The 8,583-nt window shown below is 42.3% G+C and overlaps 1 protein-coding gene across 1 annotated transcript in view; it reads left to right on the top strand.

Moving 5' to 3' along the window:
* The window catches only part of alcama (activated leukocyte cell adhesion molecule a), a 338,861-nt gene that overhangs the window by 212,646 nt on the left and 117,632 nt on the right, over window positions 1-8,583 (top strand). The window lies entirely within an intron of this gene.

The following is an 8,583-nucleotide window of genomic DNA, read 5'->3' as shown; positions in this document are numbered from 1 at the left end:
TGTCGATGCCTTCCCGGGTCCGTAGAAACTCCGTATGGACCCGGGGAGGCTGGAATTTCAGGGCCAATGTTTCCGGTCAACGACCTTTCGTCAGTACCTTTTGGGAGGCAGAGTGCAGGGAGGGGGGACATTATTTTCAGGAAACAACTTGCTACTGTATTAGCAAGAGACAGCATTACAGGGAGCTGCCCCAGTACAGAAAAATAGGTATTCTTCCTGTCAGCAAGATCAGGTGATCCTGTTGAAAATTTGAGCTAGTTCAAGAAATTTAAATACATCTGTCTAACCAGTCCCTTACTTGAAACATAAAGCCATCTCATTCAAAGGCTTCTTTGTGCATGTAAAGCCGTTAGTACACATACTGCTGTTCACAATGAACAAACCTGTGGCACTCAAAAAAAAAGCCAGTAACTCACAAAAGATAGTGAATTTGAAATTTGAATGTAACCAATCAAGACTAGACATTGTTAAGTTGGCAGTTAAGTGTAAAAATTGTGAACGTACTTTCAAAAAGGTAATCCCCCTGAGATACAGACATGCATTTCAAATGTTTTACATAATTTCCATTAGTTTTCTATCTCTCTCTTTCCCTCCCCCTGACTCAGTGATGACTCATTCTGGGTGCATTTCCATGGCTCAGACAATCCTCTGGTTTCCTTTGTAAGTTTTTTACCTATGTAACAACAGTCACAATAATTCATTGTGTGAGGAGCTTTGAACACTTCAACAGCAACGCGCACTTACATTGTACCTTTAATACACATAAAACATCTTAGTGATTCACTGAGGCGCAAGGGAAAAAATGAATGCCAAACCATAGAAGACGATATTAGGAGATCATAGAATGGTTACAGCACAAAACATAAGAAATAGAAACAGGAGTAGGCCATTTGGCCCTTCGAGCCTGCTCCGTTATTCAATAAGATCATGGCATAACCCTTGACTCCTCTGTAGTTCAAAAATCTGTCTATATCTGCCTTGAACGACTCAGCCTCCACAGCTCTCTTGGGTAGAGAATTCCAAAGATTCACGATATTTTGAGAAGAAATTCCTCCTCATCTCCGTCTTAAATTGCCGACCCCTTATTCTGAAACTATGCCCCTAGTTCTCAATTCCCCTAGTTCTCAATTCCCCCACGAGGGGAAGCATTCTCTCTGCATCTGCCCTGTCAAGCCCCCTCAGAATCTTGCCCCCTCAGAATGTTTCAATAAGATCACCTCTTATTCTTATTCTTATTCTTCTAAACTCCAATGCCCAACCTTTCCTCATAAGGCAATCCCTTCATAAAGAAAAAGGAAAGACTTACATTTCTATAGTGCCCTTCACGACCACCGGATGTCTCAAAATGCTTTACAGCCAATGAAGTACTTTTGGAGTATAGTTACTGTTGCAATGTGGGAAACGCGGCAGCCAATTTGCGCACAGCAACTCCCACAAACAGCAATGTGATGATCACCACATAAACTGTTTTGCTCTGTTGGTTAAGGGACAAATATTAGCCAGATCACCAGGGATAACTCCCCTGCTCTTCTTCGAAATAGTGCCAGGGGATCTTTTATTTCCACCTAACGGGGCAGAAGGGGCCTCAGTTTAATGTCTCATCCAAAAGCTGGCACCTCCAACAGTGCAGCACTCCCTCAGCACTGCACTGAAGTGTTAGCCTAAATTTATGTGCTCAAGGAGTGGGACTTGAACCCACAACCTTCTGACTCAGAGGCGAGTGTGCTACCCACTGAGCCACAGCAATCAACCCAGTGAACCTTCTATGAACTGCCTCCAATGCAAGTATATCCCTCCTTAAATAAGGAGACCAAAACTGTACTTAGTACATTTGTAGCAAGACTTCGCTATTTTTATACTCCATCCCCCTTGCCATAAAGGCTAACATTCTAGTCACTTGCTGTACCTGCATGCTAACTTTTTGTGTTTCATGTACGAGGACCCTCAGATCGCTCTGTACCGCAGCATTCTGTAGTCTCTCCTCATTTAAATAATATTTTGCTTTTATATTCTTCCTACCAAAGTGGATAAACTCACATTTTCCCACATTACACTCCATCTGCCAATGTTTTGCCCATTCATTTTACCTATCTTTATCCCTTTGCAGACTCTTTGTGTCCTCACAACTTGCTTTCCCATCTATCTTTGTGCCGTCAGCAAATTTGGCTTCAGTATACTCGGTCCCTTCATCCAAGAGCACTTCAGCTAGTCCCAGTCCCCTGCCGTTTCCCTGTAGCCCTGCAATTTTTTTTCCTTCAGGTACTTATCCAGTTCCCTTTTGAAAGCCACGATTTACTCTACCTCCACTACCCTCTCGGTATAATGCATTCCAAATCCTAACCACTCGCTACGTAAATTTTTTTTTCTCATGTTGCCTTTAGTTCTTCTGCCAATCACCTTAAATCTATGTCCTCTGGTTCCCGACACATCCGCCAATGGGAACAGTTTCTCTCTCTGTCTAGACCCCTCATGGTTTTGAACACCTGTATCAAATCTCCTCTCAACCTTCTCTACTCTAAGGAGAACAACCCCAGCTTCTCCAATCTATCCACATAACTGAAGATGTGACCAAAAGCTTGGCCAAAGAGGTGTGTTTTAAGAAGAGTCTTAAAGGAGGAGAAGAGGAAGATGGGGAGGCGGATGGGTTTAGGGAGGAAATTCAAGAGCATGGAGCTGAGGCGGTTGAGGGCACGCTGCCAGAGGTGGGGTGAATGAATGGGAAGATGCACAAGAAGCCGGAGTCAAAAAAACAGAGTTTTGGGGAAGGAGATTGCAGCTTTGATGAAGATGATGGACTTGGGGAGGGATGAGCATTGGGGAACTGGAGCCACTGTAGGTCAGCAAGGAAAGGTGTGGTGGGTGCAGGATAGGATCCGGGCAGCATATGAGCTGATATTTAAAGAGGGTGATGGATTGGAGGCCGGCCAGGAGAACATACTCGAGTCTGGAGGTAACAAAGGCATGAATGAAGTTTCAGTAGCAGATGGACTAAGGTAGGGGTGGAAATGGGTAATTTTATGCAAACTCCCTACCCACCAGTAACCATGCAATTTCCTGGGAGAGGCAAAAAGACACACAAAACCCAAGGCCAATTAGGGAACAAACATCTGAAAGATTCCTCTCTGACCCCATTACGTGATCAAAACTAGTCTAGAAAACCACATTGACCATGCTTAGGGGGATAGTGGTTATGTTACTGGACTAGTAATACAGAGGTCAGGACTAATAATCAAGAGACACAAGTTCAGATCCCACCATGGCAGCTGGGGGGAATTTAAATTCAGTTAATTAAATACATTCGGAATTAAAAAGCTAGTATCAGTAATGGTGACCATGAAACTACCAAGTTGTCAGGAAAAACCCAACTGGTTGATTAGGAAGGAAATCTGCCGTCCTTACCCACTCTGACCCACAGCAATGTGGTTGAGCCTTTATTACCCTCTGAAATGGCTTAGCAAGCCACTCAGTTGTACCAAACCGCTACCACAAGGACTGCACCAGTTCAAGAAGACGGCTCACCACTACCTTGTCGAGGGCAATTGGGGACGGACAATAAATGCTGGCCTTGCAACGCCCACATCCCATGAACGAATAAATAAAATTTTAAAAATCTGGTATTTCACCTACTTTTTATAAGATGTGATTGATCTCCACCCAAGTCAGGAACTGGTCCAGTTCTCTGTTGAAGGTTTGCAGAGAGTCAGCACTCAGTGCACGAGCCGGCAACTTGTTCCATAGGTCTACTATAATCTGAGGAACGAAGAACTGCCTACCATCTGATCTAGCACAACCTTTCTTTAACTTACACACATGATCCCTGGTCTTCCCCAATCTATCGAAGGAACACAATTTAGCCCGTTAACTATTTTATATACCTCTATTAAATTGCCCCAAATTCTACACGTCTCTAAAGTGAATAAAGACTTATCTGAGTAACTAAGGTTTTTCAAAGCTGGGAATTATTCTTGTGGCCCTCCGCTGAACCTTTTCCAAAGCCTCTATCACCCACCATATGAGGGGACCAAAACTAGACGCAGTATGTGTAATGTGGTCGAACCAAAGTCTTGTACAAAGACAAAGCAGTGTGCGTTATGTTGTATTGAATCGTCGTGTTAATTCAACTTAGTACTGTATTTGTTTTGGCTTTGGCTTCTTGACATTGATCGTGAACCTTTAGAGAATTATAAACTATAATGTCAAGTTCCTTTTCTCCCAACTCTTTCAATTCTGTTCCATATAAAGTGCAAGTATGCTTGATGTTGGTCCTTCTCACATGTGTAACACTGCATTTATCTAGGTGACATGATAAAATTATGAAGAGGTTTGATAGGTTAGACCTAGAAAGGATGTTTCCACTTTTGAGTGAGTCGAAAACTATGGGTCATAACCAATGTTCCCTGTGAGCTGTGTTTTGTTCTGCACAGCCTGTTTCTTTTAATGTGGCGTCCCTTTAAATTTCTGCGCATGCACGCTATTTACAATGGAAAAGCCGGTGAGCGGCCTGTGCAGGACCTTTCAACTTAGAGGAAACATTGGTCATAAATATAAGATGGTCACTAATAAATCCAATAAGGAGTTCAGGAGAAACCTCTTTACTCAGAGTGGTGAGAATGTGGAACTCGCTACCACGTGAAGTAGTTGAGGCGAATAGCATAAATCCATTTAAGGGGAAGCTAGATAAACACATGAGGGAGAAAGGAGTAAAAGGATATGTTGATGGGGTGAGATAAAGTAGGGTGGGAGGTGGCTTGTGTGGAGCATAGACCTTAAAACGAATCTGAAATAAAAATAGAAAATGCTGGAAATACTCGGCAGGTCGGAGAACATTTGACGAAAGGTCATTGACTTGAAAAGCTAACTCTCTCTCTCCACAGATATTGCCTGACCTGCTGAGTATTTCCAGCATTTTCTGTTTTTATTACCGGCATAGACCTAGTTGGACCGAATGGCCTGTTTCTGTGTAATTCTATGTAAATACCATTTGCCAGAGTTTTGCTCATTCCTCCACCTCATCTAAATCTGCTTGCAGAAATTTGTTCTTCTCTACAGTCATAACACTTGCACAAATTTTCATGCGGACCATTTCCCCCAACGCCTATATCCATGCATATTATGAATATACTAAGAGGGAGGTGGAGAGGCTGAGGGGATTTCACACCATTGTTCGTAGATGGCTAGAGGCTAGGCTGCTAATGATGGATCAGTCGTGGATGAACTGCAATTTTCTCCAGTTAAATAATCAGATGGGACCTTGCTTTAGTGACACCTCCAAAAGATTGGTACTGCCCAAAAGTGTCAGCCTAGCTTATGCGTTCAAGTCCTGGAGTGGGATTTGAACCCCTGACATGACTCAGAAGCAGGAGTACTGAGCCAAGCTGATAGTTTAAAATTAAATCTTGCTACTCAAAAAAATGTAATTGTAAAGTCATCTGCAAAGTAAATAAAAAGTAATATTATCGGCTAAATTTTGTGAGGATCAGTTCATGGTACATAACCCTACCAGCTGGTGGCACACATCATTAAATTGGGTGCCAAGGTCAATCAATTTGGCTCTCTTGCCACCGTGGCACAAATTTATGATTTTTTGATACTAAATGTTGTAAGTGATCAGTTTCAATCAGTACAGGTGCTGACTGGTTCAACAATTGCATTTTTAATGGTGAGTGAAACACAGTTATGGGCATCCGCATACTTCCCACCAATGTTCCCTCTTTTTTACCCCTGCATGGGCCCTTTAAATTTACTGCGTTGTAGCAGCTGGTGAGTGGCCTGTGGGAACTTCGCAATCAGTGCACAGCCGCGCACTTTAGGGGTACATTGCTTCCCACCACTGTTCCCGTTAAGCTGTGCAGCGATCTGGAGGTCCTGCGCAGACCACTTGCTGGCTTTACAGTTGAAATAATTGCGCGTGTACAAGAAATTAAATGAGGTGTGCAGCCCGTTAAAGGGGTTGTGCACCCAAAATAAATTAGCAGGAAGATTGCTTCTCACCTGGTCCCCCAACCTAAAAATGGTTCAAACAAGACTTGCCATCAATCTGGTATTGCATCACATCATTAAATAAAGAATTGGATAAATAAAGGAAAAAAAATTGTACAAGCATCCCATGCCTAAAAATAATGCTGGGTACATTGTGCATATGTATTGTCTTGCCCCTTATTAGGACAAGATCCTTAGAATGTACCCAGGATCGAAGTAGAAGGATGTGAGTGCCACTGATTGCCATGTTTTCCACCTCCCTGCGAAGCAGACACTTTTCTTGTTTTCTCAGTTTTCTAGTTTCCATGGAACCTACTGATGCCTTGCGAGAGTACAATTCCCCTCATACCTCACCCATGTTGCCAGTATTCATGTATGAGTCCTGTTGGGCTTTTCTACCTCCGCCAGCATCAGATGTTCTCAGCTGAGGTCTACAAATTTGCAGTTCCAGCGTTTGATAACAATTAGCTAACTGATTTGTTTCCTTCACTGGGAGCACTCTGGCGAGTTCTATCACCTTATTGCTGCACTGTTGGTGATCAGGGACTCTCCTGGGCTGTGTGTCTCAGCCACTCGCTCAGATAAGCTTGTTGAGTCATCAGAGGATACTATTTCTAGTATAATTCTTCGACAGACAAACCACCACACCACCACCAAGGGCACACAATGACGCATTATGCTGCCCGTAACTAATTGCCATGTTTTGCAGGGATGCTTGCCTGAGGGTAAATGAGATCATATTTTTAAACAGAAGCTTTTGTAATATGACATGCTCATCATGCCTCAAGCATTCAGTCCCATCTATGAGGCGGAGTAAAAGCTTTTGGTTGAAAATTAGCTTTCAGGCAACAACGCAGCTGACTCCAGATAAGCAGACACCTGCCTGAGGCAGCATCTGTTTCACGAGTACAACCTATTCCACTGAGGACCTTGTCCAGTGAGACCGCAAGCTCTGCTTCACAGCAGCATAATTGTTGCACTGTTTCCCATTCATTTCTCTGCCTTTAAATGTCTGTTATGAGTAGGCGGTTACATTGCTTAAGGTTTTAATAACTATATTGCATGTCACTGACCTAAACTATACTGAGTTTAAAATTCTGCAGACATTGGGATTGACATTCATTCTGCTGAATCTGTTGTTTCATTTGGATTATGTCTCTAAGCATTTGCAGACACCTGGATAAATGTTCAACTTCATTGCATGGACAGTAATCTGACCAAGGGAATTGCTCGCCTTTCCGATTTTACTTCAACTGAAATCAATCTGGTCACAGAAACCAGTGCAGCCCTCACAATTTTCTGTCTATTAATTTAAATGGACAAAACAATGAATCATACATTGCACATTTTTCTCCAGATGACACAGTCCCCTCTGGATGTCTAAAACTAATGTTTTCAATTGAGTACTACTCAGGAGTAGATACAATTCGGCAGGCTGTAGGTACACAACATTGGACATCTTTTCATTTTTTGATTTTTTTTTTTTGCAATGATCAAGTAGATCATTTCAGATTTTAGCTGCTCATCTATGAGGAATGAAGGAGGTTAGCTTGAAGAAGATGGACTCTCACATGCCAACCTAGAGTACTAACAAATTGGAAAAGCTCACAATGTCCCTGAATAAAGCCTTCTAACATATGAAAGCAAATCATGTAATAGAGTAAAATCACAATTTATTTTGTGATGCGTAAGAAATTACAAATGTGTGAACTGAATTTTTTTCTAAAAAAACAGCTGGCTAATTCCAATGCAGTCCTGTATATATTTTTTTCCCCCCAAAGCTTTATTGCTTACCACTGTCTCTGTATCTATCCCTGAGTTGATTGTTCTTGGACTGTCTTTCCATCTCCCACTGAGATTGAATGGAAAAAAAATCACTGACTGATGGAAATTACACATTTGTCCAGAATTCAAACCCAGAACTTCTATAATATCTAGACGCACTCATAGTCCTGCTGAACAGAGAGAGATATCGACACTTCAATCTGCTCTGTTTGTTGGACTGTGTTTATTCTCTGATAACTCTTACTGTATGACCAGGTAGAGTGTGAAAAGCACAAACTAAAGGCAATTGTGGTGGCTGATGGTGCAACTGAGGAGAGTGCAATTGGGCACAATGCCTACACATCATGTAAAACACAGGCACTTGACTTGGCATGCACGCAGACCTATGTTTTCTTTTGTGTGTTGCGAAGAATTTATTTTTCCACCAATAACCTGTGCAGATTGTGCTCTACTGACTGACATCGAATTGAGTAAAATAGGAGTTACTCTAGTTCTGTGTTTTATTTGGAAATTAATAGTGATAACAATCAGAAACAGGAACTTTAGCTGTTGTTTCTCTCCCCCCGCACCCCCCCCCCTTCCCTAGTATAGGGGCTTTAAGGTCAAGTGTAGCGCCCAGGCTCAGATTGGCTGACCGTGTAGATTGGGATTTGATTTGAACCTAGGGCTCAGTTCCACAGTGGCCAGCTGACTTACCAACAGAGTATTCAGGAGGACGTAAAAGAATATTCTTAATATGTTCATGCTAAATACAACAAAAGAGCCAAGGGCAATAGCCTGAGCTGAGAACATCCTTGATTTTATACTGCTACTGATTGT

This window comes from Pristiophorus japonicus, chromosome 11, assembly GCF_044704955.1.
Source record: "Pristiophorus japonicus isolate sPriJap1 chromosome 11, sPriJap1.hap1, whole genome shotgun sequence".
Classification (NCBI taxonomy): domain Eukaryota; kingdom Metazoa; phylum Chordata; class Chondrichthyes; family Pristiophoridae; genus Pristiophorus; species Pristiophorus japonicus.
Note: the sequence above shows the minus strand (reverse complement) of the source record. Positions and strands in the feature narration are given on the sequence as shown.